Here is a 13,565-nt window from a genome sequence, read left to right as displayed (position 1 = left end):
AAAGACAACAACACTGGCACTGGAGAAAACAATACTCCGGACGACGCCGAAGACAATGAAGACCCTGTTGGGGAAATCTCCGAATAGGATGAACGGGAAGACGGGCATGTTAGCCCTGATGAACAGGCCATACACGAAGACTCGGAGGACAGTAATTATCTTCCGCTCTCCGAGGAGGAGGAGAGCCTCGGCAACGAGGATTTCATCGTGCCTGAGGAACCTCTCGAGCAGGAGCGTTTTAAACGCCGGCTAATAGCCACCGCAAGGAGCTTGAAAAAGAAGCAGCTGCAACTTCAAGTTGACCAAGATCTGCTCAATGCTAGATGGACCGCAGTCCTGGCCGCTGAGGAATACGGCCTTAGTGGCCCAGCCAAAAATTACCCGAAGCGCAAATTGCTACCTCAGTTCGATGAAGAGGCGCTGGAGCCTGTACCATCATCTCACAATGCGGCCGACCGATCGCCACGCGGTCGGGATAAAGCAGCAACTCAAGCCGAACACCAGACCGCCCCGCCTCGCCGTAAGGGCTGGAATAAACTAGCTCGGGGTTATACATACGACCTTCGGCAGGGCCTGGACAGTAGAGCAGAACATACAAGATCGATCTACGGATCGCGAGGACGTGCCTCGACACGCGACGACGGCTACCTATTTGGACGTGACAAACCTAGCCAGGCCCGGGCCGAAAACCGCAAACGGACTCCATCGGAGGTACGTCGCAGTGTGGCCCAATATAGAGGCACCGCACACCCTCTTTGCTTCACAGACGAAGTAATGGACCACGAGTTCCCAGACGGGTTTAAGCCCATGAATATCGAATCATACGACGGAACAACTGATCCCGCGGTATGGATCGAGGACTTCCTCCTCCATATCCACATGGCCCGCGATGACGACCTCCATGCCATCAAATACCTGCCATTAAAACTCAAAGGACTGGCTCGATACTGGTTAAACAGCCTGCCGGAAAACTCTATTGGCAGCTGGGAAGACTTGGAAGACGCCTTCCGCGACAACTCCAAGGAACATATGTCCAGCCGCCAGATGCCGATGACTTAAGTCACATTGTCCAGCAGCCTAGAGAGTCAGACAGGAAGCTCTAGACTAGGTTCTTAGTTAAAAAGAACCAAATCATCGACTGTCGAACGCGGAAGCCCTAGCGGCCTTCAAACACAGCGTCCGGGACGAGTGGCTTGCCCGCCACCTCGGTCAAGAAAAACCAAAATCCACGTCAGCCCTTACTGCTTTGATGACCCACTTTTGCACGGGAGAAGCCAGCTGCCTCACTCGTAGAAGCAACAATGCCAGTGATCCAGGCACTTCCGAAGTCCGAGACGGCAATGGCAAGCCACGACGCGGCAAACACAAATGTCGCAATGATAATGAAAGAACACGCGACACAGCGGTCAACGCCGGATTCAGCGGTCCCAAACCCGGTCAACAGAAAGAGCCATTCAAGGCGAACAGAGACGGACCATCCCATTTAGACAGGATATTGGATCGACCCTGCCAGATTCACGGCACCCCGACAAACCAACTAATCATATCAATAGAAGCTGTTGGGTCTTCAAGCAGGCCGGCAAGCTCAACACTGAAAACAAGGGGAGGAGGCCACCCGGTGATGGCGACGACGAAGAGACTCACCAACCAAATACCAGTGGTCAGAAGCAATTTCCCCCCGAAGTAAAAACAGTGAACATGGTATACGCGACACACAACTCCATAAGGGAGCAGGAGAAGCACTCCCTTCGGACTGAAGATTATACTGCGGCTACTTAGTACAAAACGGTCTTATTAAACCGCATACCTCGTTGGCCATTAAGCCACCGGTCTCCATTCAACAGGACCGACCAATTCCAAAGCAGAAATAGCAGTTCGGCTTCCGCTGCCCACCTCATATACTTGCGAAATTTGTATCGCGCATACATAACTATGCACTTAAGATACCATGGGCATTGGCGGAAGCACAATACGGACAAGCCTTCAAGCATTTCCGTAACATTTTTTTCTCTAAATTACTCTTTATTTCTTCATTATCTCTTACAAACAGGTGACGCAAAGGACAAACATCTAACGGACTCTACCGGAGTTCGGATCCGTACACTCACCTAGGAGGCTACTTCCATCAAGGAATCCCCTCGCCGAGGACAGGTGACACAGACGTGCGACAGGAGGTCCAAAATAAATTTTTGTAGACCGCACTCTTTATTTCGAGCCTGTAACATGCCTTTCTCCTCCGTCTTCGACCCCGGGCATGTCAAATAGCCGGGTTTGTGGTCTTTTTATCTGTAAAGTAACCATTGGCATATCACTCAGGTCACGGTAAATATAATCCGCATTCATTAGTCGTTTCTAAAAAAAAAATGAATTTGGCTCCTATGGTTGTTTCGCACACATACCTCGGCATAACATGCCAGGGGCTCGGTATGGGAACAAATAAGTTGCCAACAAAGTCTGAACAGCTTTATAGCATACTTCAGCATCGCGAGTTTGGCCTTATATGCATCAGCTCCGAATCATGTCTTGGGTCAATGGTTGGGCTGCCCGGCTCCTGTGCTTGCTACCTTACGTTCCGCTCTATCTGCTAGCGTAGTAAAGGGAGAACTACTGCGATTGTGCTTCTGGTTCATCTGGTCAAGCACCTCAGTAGAGAAAGCCAAAAACCGACTGTCATGATGCTGCGAGAGCTGGTCAACCACTCGATGACTTATCAGAATCTTTCGCGATTCCCTCCGTATTATACGAAGGACCTTTTTCTTCAGGTCATATGTGTAACGCACCATATTGGAATAAGCCGTACACATACCAGGGGCTATATCGTAGCCCCCCCTATAAAACTCCTATGGCTAAGTGAAAGTGTTAACGCCCTACAGTCTGATTGCCTCGTTCACCGCACTGACACCTCCTTAACGAACCAAGACGTTGGGTCAAGAGTGCTCAGATGCTTTTCCGAACACCCCCGTATTTCCTACGAGGGGGCTGAAGCCGACGACTGGAAATATTTTCAGATCATATACAAACGGCCGCATAGGAGGAACAAAAGCCTTTTAGGCAAAACTAAAATGTAGACTGATTATAAAAATTGTCTTTTACAATTCGGATACACTTCACTCGAATATTATGTCTTTCGAACATTGACCCTCTATCAAGCGGGCAGCCTCTAAGACGTCCTCAAAATAATGCTCTGGTGCGTAATGGTCCTTGCCCTTGGGTCGACCCTTCGCCGCAACATCGATGGCCTTCATCTTCCCCCAGTATGTTATGACACGGGCAAAGGCTATCCGTGCACCTTCAATGCACGTCAACCGCTTAACGGCGTCGATACGTGGCACCGCATCAGCAAGCCGCTGCACCAAGCCAAAGTAGCTATTCGAAATAGGCTCAGTCAGCCACAGCTGGATTATGACGTTCTTCATGGCAGCGCCGGATATCCTATGAAGCTCGGCCCATTGGGACATCTGTTCATTCAGCAGCAGAGGGCGTTTTGATGCACCAAGCTGTGACCAGAAAAGCTTCTCCATTGCATATCCCTCTTGCGCTTGGTAAAACTGCGCCGCATCGGAAGAGCTCTTCGGCAAGTCCAAAAACACGTCTGGAGAGCTCCACACTTGGTTAAGCCGAGCATAATTCGGATCGCCGAACTTAGTCTGTAATAAAAAAGGGCTTACCAGCCGCAATCTCCCTAGCTTGCCGGATCTCCTCACGGGCCGCTCTAGATTCAGACCGCGCTTCTTTCGCCTCTCGTGAAGCCTTGTCAAGATCAGCCATCTTGGCTTTATTCTCCTTCTTGAGGAATTCACAGCGGCTAGAGGCATTTTTTAGTTCGAGTGCCATCACGGATATTTTCTCCTCGTCTTGGCGCCGAGCAGCTTGTTCGGCCTTTAACTCGGCCGATGCCTTTTCGGCAGCCGCGTTACTAAAATGGGCCCGCTCCTTGGCCGGGGCTAGCTCCGCCCGAAGAATCTCAACGGCGGCGGCACCATCTGCAGCCATGCATATACCAGTATGCAGTTTTCAGCGTCACGCTTATATTATAGACACGTATGTGTAATGACTGCTCCGAGTACATACCTTGTGACTCGTCAAGACGTCTATTGATTAACGTGATGTCATCCCCTGCCACATCAAGCTTCCGTTGCAGCTCAGCAACCTCTGCAGTCCGGGCAGTTGTCAGGGGAGAAACAACCTGTGTTCAAATTAACCAGATTATTCCTTGAGTATATCTTTTTGATCCTCGGATCGCCTCCCACGGGAAGCCAACCCGAGTCTCAGGGGCTACTATCTATACACAGGTGCATTTTTGTGAATAAAATATAGTTGAAAATATTACATCACAAACCTCGAAGCCTCTTAGCAGGCTCATGAAGGCTTCATTCAATCCGCTCTTTCGGACAGAATCCTCTCAACCACCGTACCCATTGAGGTACGTTGTTCCTCTGAGACAGAAGTTTTTCGCAGCATATCCCTCAACATATCTGGCGCCGCTGGGTCTCCGAAGTGTCATCTTCAGAATCACCGCTGGTTGAAAACCGGATAGTTCGGGGCCTTCATTGTTGGCCCTCGAATCCCGGATGATCGATGGCTCACCTTCGAGTACTGCCTCCTTCATCCCTCGCGCCGCTTGTCGATCAAGAAAAACCCTCCGAGACGACACTTCGGAGTCATCCGCCTTATTGGGCGAGGAGGCCGGGGGAGGCGTCTCGCTTTCCATCATCTCTGGGAGAAGATCTCCCGAGGAAGAGGATTGTTGAGGAAAACTATGCGCCGAACTGCGAAGATATATATATATATATATATATATATATATATATATATATATATATATAGGACAAATGTTTACTACAAGAAGTGGTAGTTACCACCACTTGCGTTTTCTATGTTGTATGTAGTATTTATCGAAACCGAGAGTATGTACATGTAATATGTAGTATATAACAATGATTAGGTAGTATATATACTAATTTTTAGGTAGTATGTACCATGTTTTGAGTATGCTCTTTTTTACGTACAAAAATGTACGTATTTCACAAATATAACAAAAACTATGGGCTCATATGCAATTTTTTCGTGTAACTTGCTTTGAAATATCTTAGATATAATATATGAACATATTTAAAATAAAATAATAGTATATATATAGTACCACATGATAGTATATGATATATGTGGGGTAACTACCACCGGGTGGTAGGATGGATTTTCCTTATATATATATTACATGTTACTTTAGTAACAGGAAAGGAACGGGACGTGCTTAAAGCCCCCTGGTCCACTTACGATTTGGTCGAAGGCTTGTCCTCACGGCGGGGCTGTGCGGCGGCGTCGCCTTCCAATCCCGAGTCGCCCAATGATGGCATTCTGCCTCTCTTAGGAGCCTTTTCATCCCAACCTTCGGAGGCGGCCATTTTCTTGCTATGGGGAGAAGAGATGCTTGCTTCTCCTTCACCTTTGTTTTCGGGCAAGGAAACTTCGATTTCTCCTGACTTGGTGTCTAATTTACCTTCGGAATGAAGGCCGCCTCTGGTCTTCCCGCTCTCCGCCTTGCCCTCCTCCATCGGCACCTGGAACGGTGCCAGTGCCAGCATCCTTGTTAGCACGGGGTCCGCTGAGTCTTCGGGAAGGGGGGCCGGACACCTAATCCGCTCCGCTTTCTTTATCCAGCCCTGAAAAGAGATGTTTTTCTGAGTATCCTACTATAGGATATCTGACTAGGAGGTGTTCGGCAGATGGGTACTTACCGCGGTGTCCGGATGGTGGTAGTCAAGGCCGATGTCTTCGGTGGTATCCGGCCACTGTTTTCGTTTCCCGAGAAATAACTTCCACATCCCCTTATGCGTAGTGCCGAAGAAGTGTTGAAGTGTCCGTGGCCCTTCTGGATTAAACTCCCACATGTGGAGAGGCCGTCTCTGGCACGGCAAGGTCCGACGGACCAGCATTACTTAAATAACGTTGATAAGATCAATGTCCCTCTCGAGGAGGCTCCGGATGCGGCTCTGCAGAGTCTGCACCTCGCCAACTGATCCCCAGTCCAATCCCTTATTAATCCATGATGCGAGCTGAATCGAAGGGTTGGATCGAAACGCAGGCGTAGCCGCCCACTTGGAACCACGTGGCTCGGTGATATAGAACCACTCCCGCTCCCGTAAGTCGAAAGATTCTGTGAAGGATCCTTTTAGCCAAAGAGCGTTATTAAGCTTGCTCACTGTGGCACCACCGCACTTCCCCTGCTTCCCCTCTATCACATGTGGCTTCACATTGAAGGTCTTGAGCCACAAGCCGAAGTGTGGAGGGATCCGAAGGAAGGCCTCACACATGACGATGAACGCCGAGATGAGAAGAACGGAGTTCGGGGGCAGATCGTGAAAATCTAGCCCATAATAGAACATGAGCCCACGGACAAAGGGATTAAGGGCGAATCCTAACCCTCGGAGGAAGTGGGAGACAAACACGACCCTCTCGCCGGATCTGGGGGTAGGGATAACCTGCCCTTCAGCAGGGAGCCGATGGAGGATTTCTGCGTTTAGATATCTTGCCGCCCTAAGCTTTGCCACATGTGGGAGTTTAATCAAGAAGGGCCACGGACACTTCAACACTTCTTCGGCACTATGCTCAAAGGGATGGGGAAGTTATTTTTCGGGAAACGAAAACAGTGGCCGGATACCACCGAAGACATCGGCCTTGACTGCCACCATCCGGACACCGCGGTAAGTACCCATCTGCCGAACACCTCCTAGTCAGATATCCTGTAGTAGGATACTGAGAAAAACATCTCTTTTCAGGGCTGGAGAAAGAAAGTGGAGCGGATTAGGTGTCCGGCCCCCCTTCCCGAAGACTCAGCGGACCCCGTGCTAACAAGGATGCTGGCACCGGCACCGTTCCAGGCGCCGATGGAGGAGGGCAAGGCGGAGAGCGGGAAGACCAGAGGCGGCCTTCATTTCGAAGGTAAATTAGACACCAAGTTAGGAGAAATCGAAGTTTCCTTGCCCAAAAACAAAGGTGAAGGAGAAGCAAGCATCTCTTCTCCCCATAGCAAGAAAAGGGCTGCCTCCGAAGGTTGGGGGGAAAAGGCTCCTAAGAGAGGCAGAATGCCATCATCGGGCAGCTCGGGATTGGAAGGCGATGCCGCCGCACAGCCCCGCCGTGAGGACAAGCCTTCGACCAAATCGTAAGTGGACCAGGGGGCTTTAAGCACATCCCGTTCCTTTCCTGTTACCAAAGTAACATGTAATATATATATATATATATATATATATATATATATATATATATATATATATATATATATATATATATATATATATATATATCTTCGCAGTTCGGCGGACAGTTTTCCTCAACAATGCTCTTCCTCGGGAGATCTTCACCCAGAGATGATGGAAAGCGAGACGCCTCCCCCGGCCTCCTCGCCCAATAAGGCGGACGACTCCGAAGTGTCGTCTCGGAGGGTTTTTCTTGATCGACAAGCGGCGCGAGGGATGAAGGAGGCAGTACCCGAAGGTGAGCCTACGATCATCCGGGATTCGAGGGCCAACAATGAAGGCCCCGGACTATCCGGTTTTCAAGCAGCAGTGATTCTGGAGATGAGTGAATAGGTTCCTTCAAAGGATGATCGTGCTCCTACAACGGCTTCCGGAGACCCAGCGGCACCGGATATGTTGAGGGATATGCTGCAAAAGCATCTGTCTCGGAGGAACAGCGTACCTCGATGGGTACGGTGGTTGAGAGGATTCTGTCCGCAAAGAGCGGATTGAATGAAGCCTTCATGAGCCTGCTAAGAGGCTTCGAGGTTTGCGATGTAATATTTTAAACTATATTTTATTCGCAAAAATGCACCTGTGTATAGATAGTAGCCCCTGAGACTCGGGTTGGCTTCCCGTGGGAGGCGATCCGAGGATCGAAAAGATACACTCAAGGAATAATCTGGTTAATTTTAACACATGCTGTTTCTCCCCTGACAACTGCCCGGACTGCAGAGGTTGCCAAGCTGCAGCGGAAGCTTGATGTGGCAGGGGATGACATCACGTTAATCAATAGACGTCTTGACAAGTCACAAGGTATTTATTCGGAGCAGTCATTACACATACGTGTTTATAATATAAGTGTGACGCTGAAAATTGTATACTGGTATATGCATGGCTGCAGATGGTGCCGCCGCCGTTGAGATTCTTCGGGTGGAGCTAGCCCGGGCCAAGAAGCAGGCCCGTTTTAGTAATGCGGCTGCCGAAAAGGCATCGGCCGAGTTAAAGGCCGAACAGGCTGCTCGGCGCCAAGACGAGGAGAAAATATCCGCGGTGGCGCTCGAACTAAAAAATGCCACTAGCCGCTGTGAATTCCTCGAGAAGGAGAATAAAGCCAAGACGGCTGATCTTGACAAGGCTTCGCGAGAGGCGAAAGAAGCGCGGTCTGTAGAGCGGCCCGTGAGGAGATCCGGCAAGCTGGGGAGATTGCGGCTGGTAAGCCCTTTTTTATTACAGACTAAGTTCGGTGATCCAAATTATGCTTAGCTTAACCAAGTGTGGAGCTCTCCACATGTGTTTTTGGACTTGCCGAAGAGATCTTCCTATGCGGCGTAGTTTTACCAAGCGCAAGAGGGATATGCAATGGAGAAGCTTTTCTGGTCACAGTTTGGTGCATCAAAACGCCCACTGCTATTGAATGAACAGATGTCCCAATGGGCCGAGCTTCATAGGATATCCGGCGCTGCCATGAAGAACATCATAAGCCAGCTGTGGCCGACTGAGCCTATTCCGAATAGCTACTTCGGCTTGGTGCAGTGGCTTGCTGATGAGGTGCCACGTATCGATGCCGTTAAGCAGTCGGCGTGCATTGAGGGTGCACGGATGGCCTTTGCCCATGTCAAAACGTACTGGGGGAAGATGAAGGCCATCGTGTTGCGGCGAAGGGTCCACCCAAGGGCAAGGACCATTATGCACCAGAGCATTATTTTGAGGACGTCTTAGAGGCTGCCCGCTTGATAGAGGGTCAATGTTCGAAAGACATAATATTCGAGTGAAGTGTATCCGAATTGTAAAAGACAATTTGTAATCAGTCTATATTTTAGTTTTGCCTAAAAGGCTTTTGTTCCTCCTGTGCGGCCATTTGTATATGATCTGAAAGTTTTCCAGTCGTCGGCTTCAGCCCCCTCGTAGGAAATACGGGGGTGTTCGAAAAAGCATCTAAGCACTCTTGACCCAACGTCTTGGTCCGTTAAGGAGGTGTCAATGCGGTGAACGAGGCAATCAGACTATAGGGCATTAACACTTTCACTTAGCCCCTGGTATGTGTACGGCTTATTCCAATATGGTGTGTTACACATATGACCTGAAGAAAAAGGTCATTCGTATAATACGGAGCGAATTGCGAAAGATTCCGATAAGTCATCGAGTGGTTGACCAGCTCTCGCAGCATCATGACAGTCGGTTTTTGGCTTTCTCTACTGAGGCGCTTGACCAGATGAACCGGAAGCACAATCGCAGTAGTTCTCTCTTTACTACCCTAGCCGATAGAGCGGAACGTAAGGTAGCAAGCACAGGAGCCGGGCAACCCAACCATTGACCCAAGACATGATTTGGAGCTGATGCATATAAGGCCAAACTCGCGACGCCGAAGTACGCTATAAAGCTGTTCGGACTTTGTTGGCAACTCATTTGTTCCCATACCAAGCCCCTGGCAGGTTATGCCGAGGTATGTGTGCGAAACAACCATAGGAGCCAAATTCATTTTTGAAAAAGAAACGAATAATGAATGCGGATTATATTTACCGTGACCTGAGTGATATTCTAATGGTTACTTTACTGATAAAAAGACCACAACCCCGGCTATTTGACATGCCCGGGGTCGAAGACGGAGGAGAAAGGCATGTTATAGGCTCGAAATAAAGAGTGCGGTCTACAAAAAGTTATTTTGGACCTCTTGTCGCACGTCTGCATCGCCTGTCCTCGGCGAGGGGATTCCTTGACGGAAGTAACCCCCTAGGTGAGTGTACGGATCCGAACTCCGGTAGAGTCTGTTAGATGTCCGTCCATTGCGTCACCTATTTGTAAGAGATAATGAAGAAAGAAAGATTAATTTAGAGAAAAAATGTTATGGAAATGCTTGAAGGCTTGTCTGTATTGTGCTTCCGCCGATGCGCATGGTATCTTAAGTGCGTAGTTTTGTATGCGTGATACAAATTTCGCAGATATATGAGGTGGGTGGCAGAAGCCGAACTGCTATTTCCGCTTAGGAATTGGTTGGTCCTGTTGAATGGAGACCGGTGGCTTAATGGCCAATGAGGTATGCGGTTTAATAAGACCGTTTTGTACTGAAGTTGCCGCAGTATAATCATCAGTCCGGAGGGAGTGCTTCTCCTGCTCCCTTATGGAGTTGTGTGTCGCGTATACCATGTTCACTGTTTTTACTTTGGGGGGAAATTGCTTCTCACCCTCGGTATTTGGTTGGTGAGTCTCTTCATCGTCGCTATCACCGGGCGGCCTCCTCCCCTTGTGTTCGGTGTTGAGCTTGCCGGCCTGCTCGAAGACCCAACAGCTTCTATTGCTATGATTAGCTGGTTTGTCGGGGTGGCTGTGAATCTGGCAGGGTCGATCCAATATCCTTTCTAAATGTGATGGTCCGTCCCTGTTCGCCTTGAATGGCTTTTTCCGTTGACCGGGTTTGGGACCGCTGAATCCGGCGTTGACCGTTGTGTTGCGCGTTCTTTCATTATCATTGCGACGTTTGTGTTTGCCGCGTCGTGGCTTGCCATTGCCGTCTCGGACTTCGGAAGTGCCCGGATCGTTGGCATTGTTGCTTCTACGAGCGAGCCAGCTGTCTTCTCCCGCGCAAAAGCGGGTCATCAGAGCAGTAAGGGCTGACATGGATTTTGGTTTTTCTTGACCGAGGTGGCGGGCAAGCCACTCGTCCCGGACGCTGTGTTTGAAGGCCGCTAGGGCTTCCGCGTCCGGACAGTCGACGATTTGGTTCTTTTTAACTAAGAACCTAGTCTTGAGCTTCTTGGCCGACTCTCCGGGCTGCTAGACAATGTGACTTCAGTCATCGGCATCTGGCGGCCGGACATATGTTCCTTGGAAGTTGTCTCGGAAGGCGTCTTCCAAGTCTTCCCAGCCGCCAATAGAGTTTTCCGGCAGGCTGTTTAACCAGTATCGAGCTGGTCCTTTGAGTTTTAATGGCAGGTATTTGATGGCATGGAGGTCGTCGCCGCGGGCCATGTGGATATGGAGGAGGAAGTCCTCGATCCATACTGCGGGATCAGTTGTTCCGTCGTATGATTCGATATTCATGGGCTCAAACCCGTCTGGGAACTCGTGGTCCATTACTTCGTCTGTGAAGCAAAGAGGGTGTGCGGTGCCTCTATATTGGGCCACACTGCGACGTACCTCCGATGGAGTCCGTTTGCGGTTTTTGGCCCGGGCGTGGCTAGGGTTGTCACATCCGAATAGGTAGCCATCATCGTGTGTCGAGGCACGTCCTCGCGATCCGTAGATCGATCTTGTATGTTCTGCTCTACTGTCCAGGCCCTGTCGAAGGTCGTATGTATAACCCCGAGCTGTTTTATTCCTGCCCTTATGGCGAGGCGGGGCGGTCTGGTGTTCGGCTTGAGTTGTCGCTTTATCGCGACAGCGTGGTGGTCGGTCGGCCGCGTTGTGAGATGATGGTACGGGCTCCAGCGCCTCGTCATCGAACTGAGGTAGCAATTTGCGCTTCGGGTAATTTTTGGCTGGGCCACTAAGGCCGTATTCCTCGGCGGCCAGGACTTCGGTCCATCTATCATTGAGCAGATCTTGGTCAGCTTGAAGCTGCAGCTGCTTCTTTTTCAGGCTCCTTGCGGTGGCTATTAGCCGGCGTTTAAAACGCTCCTGCTCAAGAGGTTCCTCAGGCATGATGAAATCCTCGTTGCCGAGGCTCTCCTCCTCCTCGGAGAGTGGAAGATAATTACTGTCCTCCGAGTCTTCGTGTATGGCATGTTCATCAGGGCTAACGTGCCCGTCTTCCCGTTCATCCTGTTCGGAGATTTCCCCAACAGGGTCTTCATTGTCTTCGGCATCGCCCGGAGTATTGTTTTCTCGGGTGCTGGTGTTGTTGTCTTTTGCACGACGTGACTTAGAGCGGCGCCGCTGATGCCGGTGTCTGGGCTGTGTCTCAGGAGGTATGTCCTTGACTGGATCCTCTTTGTCGTCGTTGTTAGTTTCTTTAGGTGTATCCACCATGTATACGTCCGGTAAGCGGTGGGTTTTGGCCCTGCTACTCATCAGCATCGTCGTCCATACCGTCGATGTCTTCGGAGCCGTAATCAAGCACGTCGTTTAAGTCCTCGACAGTGGATATGAAGTGGGTGGCGGGGTTGAGCCTCCCGTCCTTGGATGGCGCAGTATGCTCCGGATCTAAGGCCAGAGCAGTTACAGGAGCAATCACCTGGATGCGGTCCGATGACAGATTTAGGTCATGTTCATCGGGGTGACCAGGAGCGGTTGCCGCGGTCTCGAATCCGGCGAAGATCAAATCTCCACGGATGTCCGTGACGTAGTTCAAGCTCCCAAATCTGACCTGATGGCCAGGGGCATAGTTGTCGATCTGCTCCAGATGGCCAAACGAGTTGGCTCGTAGTGCGAAGCCGCCGAACACGAAGATCTGTCCGGGGAGGAAAGTTTCTCCTTGGACAGCGTCATTATCGACGATTGAAGGGGCCATCAAACCTTTTAAGGACGGCACAGTGGAACTCTCAATGAAAGCACCAATGTCGGTGTCAAAACCGGTGGATCTTGGGTAGGGGGTCCCGAACTGTGTGTCTAAGGTCGATGGTAACAAGAGACAGGGGACACGATGTTTAACCAGGTTTGGGCCCACTCTATGGAGGTAATACCCTACTTCCTGCTTGATTGGTCTTGATGAATATGAGTATTACAAGAGTTGATCTACCACGAGATCGTAATGGCTAATCCTAAAAGCCTAGCCTGTATGACTATGGTAATGAATATCCCCCCTCCGGACTAAGTCCTCTGGTTTATATAGACACCGGGAGGATCTAGGGTTACACAGGGTCGGTTACAAAGAAAGGAATCTACATATTTGGTCGCCAAGCTTGCCTTCCATGCCAAGGTGAGCCCTATCCGGACACAGGTGCAGTCTTCGGTCTTCGTATCTTCACAACCCATCAGCCCGGCCCATGGCTAACAGGCCGGACGCCCGAGGACCCCTTAGTCCAGGACTCCCTCAGCCACTGCTGCGGCCTTCGCGGTGCCCTCCTGGTTTTGTATTGCTCCTGCTGGGGGCGCAGCTCGGTGTGATGTGCCCTTGACCTGGCGCTCTTCCCGAACCGCCACTAGAGCCGCGCTAGCAGAGTAGGGAGTGGCGGCAAGGTAAAGCACCAGGGGCTCGAGAGGGCGCGACGCTACCATCACCGGAGGGCTGGTCATGTATCTCTTGAGGTCTTGAAACGCTCGGTCGGCCTCCGGGGTCCACTCAAATGGGCCCTTCTTCTTCATCAGCTTGAAGAAGGGTAGGGCGTGCTCTCCCAGCTTGGAGATGAAGCGCCCCAACGCAGTCACACGAATGGCAAGCTTCTGCAT

Source organism: Triticum aestivum, chromosome 7D, assembly GCF_018294505.1.
Source record: "Triticum aestivum cultivar Chinese Spring chromosome 7D, IWGSC CS RefSeq v2.1, whole genome shotgun sequence".
Taxonomy (NCBI): Eukaryota; Viridiplantae; Streptophyta; class Magnoliopsida; order Poales; family Poaceae; genus Triticum; species Triticum aestivum.
The sequence above is the reverse complement of the archived record's forward strand: the minus strand, read 5'-3'. Positions refer to the sequence as shown.